The following is a 13,683-nucleotide window of genomic DNA, read 5'->3' as shown; positions in this document are numbered from 1 at the left end:
AGAAAATGAAACCAAGGTCAAGCGAAGCTACTTGATTCACAGACATGAACACAACTGCATTGTTGCTGGTAAGACAGAGATGCTTTATCACTGCTACTCTCCTTATATATCCATAAAACAGCATATGTGAAGTACCCCATGCAGTGCAGGAATCAGGAAGCCTTCAACAAGTGCTTTATAAGGACAGATCAAGAAGTCGGTTGTCTGTACACCAGAAAGAGAGCGCTCCCCAAAGCCAGCCAGCTGGAATCCTGATCTTGAACTTCTAGCCTCCAGAACTGAGACAGACATGATTTCTGTCTCTATCACTCAGAAGACACATAATTTTGACCACCTTCCACTTTTTCCTTCAGAATCCACAGCCCACCACTTCTGAGGAATAAAACAAGGGAGGTGGACCAGACCAGCATGCTACACTGAGTTAAAAGAGCTTTTCAGATGTATCTCTCCTACTGCAGGCTAGGTATGAATGCTCCTCTGGAAGGGAAGATAGTGAACAAGGAATGATGGAATAACAAATTCCTCTCCTTCCTACCCCTGGCCCTGTCTCTGTCATCACCTGGTAAAGGGTTAAAAAGTATATATTCTCAGGCTTCATTCAATTTGCTGAATGAGAACTTCCTGGAGGTGGAGGGCTGAAGCACATCAGCTGTGTTTAACTGGCCCTCCCAGAGATGCTGCCACGTACTCAGATGTGAAGTTCACTCTTCCAAGTGAGTCTCCAGGAGTAGAAAATTAAATGTTGGCCTGATAACTGGTATCTGGGCTGCCTGAAAGCACAAATATATCCTCATGAGAACCTTCTTTTTTGACACAGTATGACCAAGGCTTCAACTGACCAATAGAAACAGAAATTTGAGAAAGGCCGTATCATCATCTGGGCCTAAAATCAGACTTTTCTATCACATTGCATCTGGATATTTCAGGATATAGCTAAAACAAAATTTGAAAATAATTGACCCAGGAAACTTTGCTGCTACATCCTGAAATATCCATATAATTGAAGATTTTTGTTTGTTGTCGTTATTTTTTATTTTCTTTCAATTTCTTGGTATTGCTCCTTTTTTCATTTCGTTGTATGTATTCAGTCACAAGATGGAAATCTGTTTATATCTTCAATGGTTCAAAATATACAATAAGTTTGACTCCAGTTTATAGAATAAACAAGAGATTCGGATGGAGCCCTCGCCCATGGACTTCAAAAACCCTAATAGGCATCTCTGTGAAACCCCATAATTATGGAAAAGGCAGTTGACACCCCTGTCCTAGAGAGTATTTCCTTCTTAATTCTCATAGCTATAGACAACTGAGGAGAGAAAACAGGAACGGAAGCACTCAGCACCAGCCAAACAGAAGATTGTTGTCATTTTGGCTCAACTGAGGCGGTCACTAGATGATGTTTGAAAAGATCAACATATTTAATAGGCTCATAGTGACTTGGAATTTAACAAAAAAAGAAAGGAGGGGAGGGAGATAGGAAGAAAGCGAGCAACTCTGAACCACTCCACGGTCTCAGTGGTTTTACTTTTCATCTTGAGATGCCCGGAAGCACTGACCGTTGTTGTCACTCTGGGCCCAGGGCGCACCTTCTTTTCCCACGCTGGTCTCTGCCATTTCTGGAGGTGATGTACATAGCAGGGCACAGTGCTACAGCTCTTTGGCAAACTTCTCCACAGCAGAAAGGGCAAACAAAGTTTCACATCACTTCCTATTTCCCAACAGAGCTGTGGGGCTTCCTCCTCCCCATGTCTTTGTTTATGGAAATAAAATTTAAAAACATCCGGATGTGGTTGAGGGGGGGTGGGGAAAAGACTTAATTAGAAGCAGGGAATAATCAGAAACTTACATGGGATGAAATATGTACTTCGTGCTCTTTCCTCTCTGCCGTGTACTTGAGAAATTTGCATATATTCTGTCCAATTTTCTAAGTAATGAGTGAAAAAGTCAAATGCGTATAGCTTTTGATTCATATGTTTTATATTCTTCTTTTTTTTTTAGAAATCAGATACCCCAGAGAGGTTTAACTTGGGTTATTTTGTGGAGAAGGGTATTTGGATTAAGATTTTTCAGATGAGGCTAAAACTTTTTTGGTTGACCTCTGACATGACCTTTAGCTCAAGTACCTCCAGGGGATCTTAGGCTTATTCATCTTTCCGCTCCTGCACCCATCGTCACAGAGCTGAGTACAAAGTGGACTCAGTAAGGTTACTGAGTCAATGTAAGTTGGATGTTATAACCTAAATTTTTCACTCGCCATCTGTAAAGATAATAACAATAGCACAGAGCCAAGAAATCGTGTCATTTGTAGTTTCTTAAAGCCCTTCAAAATTAGATCCAGAAAGATTGTCAATGGCTCCTTGAAGGAATAAGAGGCAAGATGTACAGTGTTAAACTCTGACCTTTCCAATACAAACTTTCTCCTCTTTTACATATGTATATATTCCCAACGAATGTAAAATGTTACGTTTCAGACAAGAAGGCATTACGCCAAAACAACCAGTAAATGATATAAAATGAAAACAGACTCCTGGAAACAACCAGGAGCTATGTTGTTTTAATTCGCCAACAAGTGCTGAGAACATTCTATGTACGTCTAGAAGATGCCCTCACCCTCAGATCATAACCTAGAAATCAAAATGTCTCCGGATGAAGTCTCTGTAATCTTTAATAAGGGAGTGAATGCGTTTTTTGATATGGAACTATTTAGATCTCCAAAGCTAGAAGAATTTTATATGAGGAGGCTTTTTGTCCTTAAGAACAAATAGGTAGAACTCACTACCACCTCTGTCCTCAGATATTAAATTCAAGGCAACTATGAATTAATTCCTTTTCATATCCCAACACTGCATTCATTGAGAATTTCTTTTCTTCCAGGACAGACCAGCATGTTCAAAATTCCACCAAGATAGTTTGGCAATAAACACCCTTAGTGAAGCAGTTAGTGAATGATGCAAATCATTCACGTGTAATTAACGAGAGTGTGATTGTTTCTTTAGGCAACTGAGAGGGGAGATGGACCCTGGAGAAAAATCCCTTTACAAGACATGACCTTAACTAAGTCATGTATTTAAGTATTGTTGGAATGAATGATGGACTCACAGTAGAAGATTTTTTGCTCACGCTTCCGTGGATACTCATTGGAAATTCCTCTAAACGTCTTTAGAAAATAAAATTGGACCAAACTGTATTGGAATAAGACTTCTCAGATCAACTCCCAATATTTTGCTCTTGTCAACTGAGGAATAATAAAAAAAAAAAAATCTTCTTAGATTTATTCCAACCGCAAGTAGAATCTGGAAGGGGAGGAAGGAAATATTTAGGGGAACGAGATTCAAATTTGGGTTTAGAAGAACATGAAAAAAAATCTATTTTATTTCTGTGAATCTGAGATTTCTGCAGAGCGGAACGGCCACCCTATTATTGGCTGCATTAAACAGTCTGCAGAAGACAGGAGCAGCAGCAAAACCTGAGGCAAAGCCTCCGATGGGACGTGGAAGAGGAAGAGTCGGAGAGAAAGGGAAGGCGAGCGGGAGAGGGTCAGAGAGACAGAAAGGAGGGCGGCCCTCGGAGAAGACATGAAAAATTAGAACAGGAGCTCAGAGCACTCGGGAGAGCCAGGGAAATGACAGCTGAAATTAGAACAGGAGCTGAGAGGAGCAGGCAGAAGGGGACGGCAGGAACCTAGAAATTTAAGGAGGGGAGAAAAAAACTGAGAGAAGTGGACAGAAAAAAGAAAGCTCAGCTGCAACTAAGAGAACCTGGGATGCGTGTGTGTCCAGTAGACGAGCCCAGTGCAGGTCAAAACAAATTATTTGTCATTCTGAAATGACTCTGAACGGGGGACTGGAACATACCCCAACAATCAATATTAAATTTTATGCCTGCTGCACCTTTCAAAAGCCTTCAAGAAGACATTGATTCAAGTAAGTGTCACATTTTTAACTGACCTTTGATTATTCACTTTAATAGTTCTGGAGCAGAAGTTTGCACCCTGAGTTGGGGTGGTTTCTAAGTTGTGGTTTTGCAGCTGTGAGGATGTGCTGGTCCTTATGGTGGGGAAAGAATGCTCCAGCAGAACGAAGTGCTCTTTTTCATCAAACTGAAGCACATATGGAGAAGCTGGGGTGGGGGTGGGGTCCTTATGTTTTTCATTATAGAGCAGACATTCTTAGAAAGTCAAGAGGCGTGGTACTCTCTGGTTGGTTTGGCAAAGTGGTTGGAGTATTTTACAAGTTGTATTTTGCGGCCGGTTTTACAAGAGGAAAATATCTGATTCCAGTGGAATGGTTTGGGAAATCTGATGGTGGGTTTCCCAGATGAGGCCTTTGCAGAATTAGCCAATCAGGACCCTGGCATTGCAGAGTGGATTTGTTTTTGTTTTTAGTTTTGTTTTTTTTTTAACTGATGTTAAACATCTCTCTTGCAGTCAGACACTCATAGCAGGTCAGAATTGGTTATACTAGGCAAAGCTTTGAGTCTGCAATGGATGAATAAGATTTCAAGCTGGGGTAAACCACGTAGTTATGCACTGTATCTCTCAAAACCTAAATGCCGAAACTAGAGCCTAGGCCCAGAACCTACTCTCTGTCATATAGGAAATCTCCCATGTATTGCTGATTGAGTTTTTTGGAAGTGATCCACCATCTTATCTGCTCCATGTTTGACTTAAATGTTACCTTGCCAGGAATCTGGTGCCAGCTGTGGTTCTTCCTTGATCTGATTCTGAATCGTTGCTTCTGGTGACTCATTTTTTATCCTCCAACTCTGTTCGATTTGCTGACTTTAGCTTCTTTATATCCCCTGATGGGGAATCCCAGTCATCAACTGGTCCTGAGGAAGTCAATCCCCATGATCCATCCTGTCCAGCAAAAGTCCCCCAGTCAATATCCTACTGTGTCACTGATGCTACATAATATTTGGAGTTAAGGGAAGAAACCCAGGCTGGAGATATGCTTTTGGAGTGATCAGTATTTAGGTGATGTTTGAAAACCAAAGTAAAGGATGGAATCACTTAAGAAGTCAAAATTAGATAGAGATACTTGCACACATGCTTAGTAGCTCAGTCATGTCCAACTCTTCACGACCCTTTGGACTATAGACCACCAGGCTCCTCTGTTCATAGGATTTTCCAGGCAAGAATACTGGACTGGGTTGCCATTTCCTTCTCCATAGATAGAGATGAGAAGCAGAAAAAAACAGTTCCTGGCATGCTCTGCTTCATCTTCTGAAGGCAGAAGATTGAGAAGATATCAGCAGCAAGATGGAAATAGTGTCCAGTGAAGTGGGGAGAGAGATTCCAGAGAAAGTGGTGTCATTCTATGTGGAAGGCATATTGACCCTGATAAGAGTTGTTTCAGTGAACAGGTAAAGTGTTAGAAGCTGTTTTCACTGAAACCTAGACAGCGTAAGATGAGATGAACTGACGGCAGCAAGCACAAGGCAGAGAGATGGAGCAAGACCTGGAGAAAGAGTGGAGTCACAGGAGGGAAAGAAATTAGAGCATTCAAGTACAGATGAGGTGAAATGGGGGTGTAGGAGAGAGGAGGAAATCACCAGAACAGTGTTCTTGAGTAGGCAGGAAGGGATGGGATGGTTGGCTTGAAGGAGGAGTTTAGATTACTCATTCATAGTAACAAGGGGAAAACTAGGTAGACTACGATGGATACAGACACACAGTAAAATGTATGGAAGTTCTCTGATTGCTCTATTTTTTTTTTTCTCATTAATTGAATAAGTTCATAAGCAGAGACTGAGGATGGTGGAGGAGGTGTTAACAATTTAGGTAAAATGACCTGAACCAAGATTGTGAAGGAGAGGAAAATGGGAAAATTGTAGAAAGTGCACTGGCCATTTCTCCCTCCTTTTCACAGCTAAAATTCTCCAGGGGGCAGCCCCTGGTACTCACACTGGCTCCATCAGCATCCCCCCTCCTAGATCCCAGCATTTGCAGCTGGATCTCCTGTCGCTTCTTCATCAGGAGCTCTGCAAGCTTTTCCCATTCTTCTCAATGTATCTCTGCATACCTCTCAACATACCTACACCAAATCATTTCACACCATGGACCTCTTAAAATGCTCCCATTGTTTTTATGACCAGGTAACAATTGGGACATCTTTTCGCCACCCTTTTCTATATTCTTCACTAAGTTTCCATCTTCATCCACTCTACTCCAAGAGTTTGCCTGTCCTCTCCAACCTCTTTCAAGAAGAAATTTTGTTCATTCCCAAAGTCAGCCACACCCTATACCAATGCTCCCAAGCCAGTATCTCCAGACAGACCTTTCCTGCATTCTCACACTCCAAACTACTTGGTAAGCATTTTTGATAAACTACTCTGGCAAATCATGCTGTTGCTGGCTCAAACCAAGACATTTTGAGCCATATTTCTCACATATTCCAAATCATTTTCTCATCCTGATTTGTCTATTATTAGTAGCATCATGAGTTCTTCGGATATCTAGGTTGTAAATCGGAAATTATTTTGATCTTTCCTCTTCCTCTCATCTTCACATCCCATAAGCTCCCCAACAGGCAAAGCCATTGTCTGCATACCCTACACCTCTCTAGGAGTCTTACACAGGGCCTTTAAATACAATAGATACTTGGTTATTGTGCCTGGTGACTGATCATCTAATATTTATGTAAGCTGATGGTTGCCTATAGCATGCTATCATACTTTCTCTTCTTTCCCTGCTACCATTGCATCATCTCCTGCTCAGTTCGCTTTGAATCCACCAGTATTGGCACAGCACATTGGCTGACCTAAAAGAGAGGCCATCCCAGTTCATCACAGATCAGAGGAAGTGCAGGAAATGGAGTGACTAAATGTTATAGAACTTAGCGTACATCAGAAAACATCCTTCATGGCTTTGCAAATAGGCAAAAATGTCAAGTCAGCTCTCCTCTGAAACCATTTGGAGACATTTGCAACAATGAATGCATGATTAAGTTTATTGTTTAGTAAACAGTTTGCAGACATTAGCCAAGAAAGAGTTATGGCGGCAGTTTACAAATAATTGCAATTGAATTAGGCAGGCTGCAATGCAAAAGCAGTGCAAATAACTTGCCAATTCCATAAAATGTTTTGCAAACAGACTCTGGGAGAAAATAGAATGAGAAAGGCAGAAAATTCAGAAAGGGATGTTTTCCGGGTCTGCTCTGCAGAGAGTGAGAGGATGCCCTCGTATTTTACCACGAGACTGAAGTGCTAGTGAAAGGTGTTTATTTTTGCTTTGCCTCAGAGACAGAACTTGGCACAGACTTCTGAGGAGGAAAAGGGTGGCATGACTCAGTGATTTGGCAGTTAACAAACTCAATCGAACAAAAGTGGCAGAATAATTTTAAAATGGAGTGTATGTGTTCACACTGAGGGGGATGGTGGTGTGGGAATCTTGGCTTGTGGAAATGCATCAGTCGTGGACAGTGCAATCTGCATCCAAGAGAAACCTTTGCCCAAGGTCAGGTAGCCATCATATATCTGGAACATGTTTAACCGAAGGTGTTTACTTTATTAGATATGTATTTTATAGCTTATATATTCATGTTTTATTAAATATATAAAATCCTTTATCAAACACACTACATACCATATATTTAATTAAATGACATATATCACACATGCACATATACAGTTATGTATACATAGTATATATATGATACAGTATATGTATATACAGCATATGCTTAATATATGTAATACGCATTTAATAATATACATATATAATAAGTTGTTGTTGTTGTTCAGTCACTGAATTGTGTCCCACTCTTCATGACCTTATGGAATATAGCATGCCAGGCTCCCTTGTCCCTCACCAACTCCCAGAGTTTGCCCAAGTTCATGTACATTGAATAAATAAAAATACATGACATTTAATAATATATAATGATAAATATGTATAGTATTTAATGATATATATCATGTCAATGTCAAGATATTCTCTCCTATGCTAGTGGGGCAAAAAGCCTTATATTTGTTAGCCATGTTGTATAACAGCTATACCAAGCTGTTATATTCATTTCTTGCCACTGACTCATGAATTGAAGATAACAAATGCAACTGGAGACACATTAGAATGAACTTAGAAATCAAATGAAGAAAAGCTTACATGATGCTTAAACTATAGAGTTACTCCCTGAAACTGCTTAGATAAGGATTTTTTAGCCACTTTAAGTTTGCTTTTATGTTTAAAAAAAAAAAAAAAAAAAAACCAGCATCAGTGCTTTCATAAATAGCTGGAACATGATTTAGTGAGAGATTTTCTGGGTAAGAAGTACCCAGGGGGCTCTCGTGGTTAAAGGTTGGCCTTTTGTTTCAAAGTGTGTCCTGGCCATGTGGTTTTCCTGTGCTAACCACACCCTTTATCATATGCTATTGATTCTGTAACTCTCCAACAAGATTCTTAGACTCATGCCTTTTAGGAAGAACAGATGATCTGAAATAAACTCATGAGTCCAATCCCACAATCAAGGGGATGGGACAATTGGTTGATGTAGTGACTCCTGTCCCTGCTGAAAGAATCCAAGATCAATCACATATCAATAAGAATTTAAAGCAATCAGAAGTATGGATTAAGAAAGTGTATTTCCAAACTCTTCTCTCCAACATTTTGAATTAAACAGAAGATGCGTAGCTTATGGGCGTCTCAGGTGGTGCAATAAAATGGCAACCCACTTCAGTCTTCTTGCCTGGAGAATTTCATGGACAGAGGAGCCTGACAGGCTACAGTCCATTGGGTGGCAAATAGTCAGACACGACTGAGCAACTAAGCACACAAACACACATAATTTGTGGATTTACCATCAAGATGTCATAGAGTCTATATATCAGCACAGTAACTGAGTAATGTAATAACTGAGGCTTGGGTAATGGGGTCAAGTATATCATAGCTGGACACTTTTTAGCACTGAAACTAGATGCAAAATCTACCCATCATTTCCAAAGACAGATTATGGTTATGCAATGTCTAGCCTCATTTTGCCCATTCAAAAGTTTTAGCATCTACCAAAATGACAGCGTGAGACAGATCAGGCCCACAAATGGAAATCTGGACTTGGAGCATTTGCAGCATTTTAGTTGCAAAGCAATTCTGTAGCTTAGAAGTTGGCATAATAGGAAGTTTCTGAGTTAGAAACGAAATTAGAGGACACTAGATGACAAGGGGTCCAGGCACCGTGTTTCCCTTTTACTCTTTGCTCTTGTGTCCCTGAAAAGAGCCAGCATTTTCTCTTTGCCTAGTTTCAGCACTTGTTGATTCCATTAACAGGGAAGATTGACAAGAAGCAGACAATTATATCTGACATGAATATGGGTATGGAGGGGACTGCTGAAATGGAGACCCTTACTAATGGAAGAAAGATGACCCCAACCTTTTGACAGATGTCAAGTAGATTGAAGTCTAGTGAAGTTATAACCATTTAATCTGCATCACAAGAGAAGACAAACTATAAGACTGATAACCTCTTTATTTTTTATTCTATAATTTTTTTTTTACTCTATACTCTAGAAAGAGATGGGATTCTCAGCTTGCTAATGTGGGTCAGTATTATTCATCTGGAGTTTCAATGGCACTGGGGCTTTTGTTAGTTGGTGGCCTCTTCTCTGGGTCAAGGAAGAAAAAAAATAAATGAAAAAGAAGTGAATAAAGAAATGATATAAATCAATCCAAGAATCCTAACTCTTCAATGAGATTTGACCTCAGTTACAGGAATGCAATTTCTGACTCTGTCTTAAAGGCATTAGTGACTTATTTAATGCATTATCTGAAAGCAACATAAGTATGAAAAATGTACTGGAACTCCATTTGGTTCTAAAATATGATGGAGACAGAAAAGTTGGGTTTTTTTTTTAATATTCTTCTACCCCTTTAAGATGGATGTGTGTGTATTTCTGAGTAAGAATTGTTTTAAATGCCAGTTTCTTTATTTCTACAGTGTTCTAGTAGAGATGAAGAGGCAAGAGAAGAAGGGACCCCTTGTAGCTCTCGCACCCTGTCACATCTGTCTTTTACTCTTTTCTTTGCCTAGAGTGCCAAAAACCACCCTCTACTCTCATGTTTAGAGTTTACGAATCCAATTCAAGGTCAATGTAGCCTGGTTAAATTTGGGATGTTCCTTCAGTAGGAGAAATTTTCTGACATTAAAATTTGATGACACTCCAAAGTGAAAAGGCAAGGACATCCTGTCCACTGATGACTTTGCTCTTGACATTTCAAAGGAGTTGACAGTGGGATTCAGAGAGCCACTCTCACTCTAAAGTGAGTGAACTTGACCCAGTAAAGGGACAGAACTATTGGAAAACTCACAATGAACCAGGCAATAGGGACTTAAAGTCTACCACTTGCTTGTGAAAACCAGATTATTTGAGATATTCTTGAGATCAACATGGGTTTCTTGAGTATCTATGTGGCGGCAGGCAGTGCATCTTTGTAGGTGCATCTACAAAGACGAAGGATTTGATCTCAAGCGGCTTAACAGTTTAGGGAGAAACTCATGGGCATATTACTTTTCAAATGTATTTGATTGAAGTATAGTTGATTTACAGTGTTGTGTTAATTTCTACACTATACAGTGAAGTGATTCAGTTATACACTTCTATTTATATTCTTTTTCATACTCTTTCTCATTATGGTCTATCGCAGGATATTGACTAGAGTTGCCCAGGCTGTGTAGTAGGACCTTGCTGTTTGTCCATTCTTTATGTAATAGTTTCCATCTGCTCATCTCAAACTCCCATTCATCCCTCCCCACCCCTTTCCCTTGGCCACATCAAGTCTGTTCTCTGTATCTGTGAGTCTGTTTCTGTTCTGTAGATAACCTCATTTCTGTCATAGTTTAGATTCTACATATAAGTGATATAATATGGTATTTGTCTTTCTCTTTCTGACTTTATTTTAGTATGATATTATCTAGGTCCATCCATGTTTCTGCAAATGGCATTATTTCATTCTTTTTATATGGCTGACTAATATTCCTTGGTAAAAATATACCACCTTTTCTTTATCTGTCCAACTATTGATGGACATTTAGGTTGTTTGCATGTCTTGGCTGTTGCAAATAGTGCTACAACAAGCATTGGGTTGGGGGGCAGGGAGTGGGGGAGAATGTCTTTTTTAATTAGAGTTCTCTCTGAATATACACCCAGGAGTGGAGTTGTTGGATCATAGGGCAGCCTTCTTTTTAGTTTTTTGGGAAAACTTCCATATTATTCTCCACTTGAGATTCTCACCAACAGTGTAGGGGGATTCCCTTTCCTTCACATGCTTTCCAGCATTTGTTATTTGTAGACTTTTTAATGATGGCTATTCTAACCAGTGTGAGGCAGTACCTGATTATAATTTTAGTTTGCATTTCTCTAACAATTAGCAATATTGAGCATCTTCTCATGTGTACAGGTATATTTTTTAATGTAACATAATAGCACAAGGAGGTCAATAAAGGAAAAGTGGGTAGGGTGCAATGCCTCCCAGCAACGTCTGAACGTTCTTTGCTCATCAAAGCCATGCCCAGAAAGCTCAGCAGTGAGCCAGAAGAAATAACACTGTGGACTTACAAGCACAGGGGATAGTGTAAGGACAATCCTACCGGGTGAACTGGCAGGATGAGCTATGAATGCTCCTCAGGAAACTGTGCTGGTTCAGTCCAGGCTTTGTACTCTTCATTCTTCACTTGTCAATCATATCCTGATCAATCCCTCCAGCCACATCTTCATCACTTCGATCATGGGGTCTCCTGTAAGCACTCATGTGTGGAATGGTTTTCTCTTCTCTTTGAAAGACCTCAGCCCCCTCCTTTCCTTCCCTCTTTTGGTTTGTTTCAAATGTTCTTAAACTCTACGTACTTATTCTTCCCCCTTTAACCATTCCGTTGAACTTGTTTTGAGTGTTTCTGTTAAACCAGAATACTCCAAGGCTTTGTTTGGGCTTCCCTCATGGCTCAGGTGGTAATGAATTTGCAATGCAGGAGACCAAGGTCTGATCCCTAGGTCAGGAAGGCCCCCTGGAGAAAGGAACGGCTACTCACTACAGTCTTCTTGCCTGGAGAATTCCAAGGACAGAGGAACCAAGTGGGCTACAGTCCGTGGAGTAGCAAAGAGTTGGGCATGACTGAATGACTAACACTTTTCTTCCTTCTTTCAATTTGTTTCAAATTTCCTTGAATTATACTTATTTATTCTCTTCCCCTGAACCATTCCATTGAACTTGTCTTGAGTGCTTTTGTTAAACCAGAATGTTCCAAGGCTTTACATATATTGTCTCATTTAATGCTTACAATAATCCCTTGACCTAAGTAGTATCATTCAACTCAGTTTACAGATGCGGGAACTGAGACATAGCTGGGTTAAGTAAATTGTCCAAAGATACAACTGATGAATTGAGGAACCTGGCTTCCATCCCAGACAATAGCTTTCTATACTAAAACTTTTTATGGATTTTATTTCCAAAACTAGATTTTAAACCCCATGAGGGTAGAAACCATTACTTGTTTGCAGTTCACACAATGCCTACTGTCTTGACATTGCAGTTGGTGATAACCTATTTATTGAATAACTGGGTGAATGAACAAACAAATGAATGTGTGAAATCTACTTAGAAAGCTGGCGGAAAAAGTAGCCTACAGAAGACTGAGCAGGAAAGTGACTGACAAAAAGGATAAAATGGTATTTAAGGATCATAAAAAAAGCAATAGAGCGCAAACTTTTTACTAGGCCTTACCAGGAGCCAAAATACTGGCATAAAGATGTAGGCCAGCATAAATGTTACAGAAATGAAATAAAAGGACTGGGTGCTTGAATCATTTTAAAGAGAAAACTTGGTCACTGCATGTAGAGATGTGAAAATGAATATTATTATGATAAAAAAATCTAATTTTCTTAATGGAAAATACATAAGCATTTTATTAAAAACAAAATCACTATCTTATCATCTAACAGTTAACAGAATAAACATTTTAAAAAATATGATCAACATTGATCATTGCATGAAAATCAATTTTTTTAAATAGACAAAGCAAGGAAATAGTCATGCCAATTTCACCTCAAAACTGAGGCCCCAAAATATTACACTATGTTACCCACTTTGAATTGCCAAATAGTTGACCCATTTGATTGTGTGGACACTGATGTAAATAATCCAGTAAAAAAACCAGCAAATAATTGAGTTGACTCAGGTTGAGTCCAGTTCCATCATCACAGGCATCAGTTATGTGCTAAACTCTGAAAATTTAAAAATTGGGTACTCCCCAAACAATGAGGCATTCCAGTAAAACATCCTCTTAATTTGACTCTATTGATTAACTACTGTCTCAACTCATTCATTCTACATAGATAAACATTACTTATGCGGCCTTTTATATACCCCTTTTGCCTTGTTTCTTGAGAAACACCAACATTTTTTGCATGTTCATTAATGTTGCAAGCATTACCTATATTCTATAAATGGTGACTTTGTAAAAAATATAAATTGATTGACAAGTCACGTTGCAGATGCCAGTTAAGAAGAGCGTTTATTTCTCAGCATAGTAATTTCAAAAGCAGCCCACTACAGATTCATACGTAATCATCTGGAATTATAAAACCAACACACAGAAAGGAGAGCACACGTTATTGCTTTATATCACATTTCCTCTGGAATTCTTTCAAAAGATAAGCTTGCCCAGTTCCAGTAAAAAGAAACGTATTGATGTTGGT

The sequence above is a fragment of the Budorcas taxicolor genome, chromosome 21 (genome assembly GCF_023091745.1).
Source record: "Budorcas taxicolor isolate Tak-1 chromosome 21, Takin1.1, whole genome shotgun sequence".
Classification (NCBI taxonomy): domain Eukaryota; kingdom Metazoa; phylum Chordata; class Mammalia; order Artiodactyla; family Bovidae; genus Budorcas; species Budorcas taxicolor.
The sequence above is the reverse complement of the archived record's forward strand: the minus strand, read 5'-3'. Positions refer to the sequence as shown.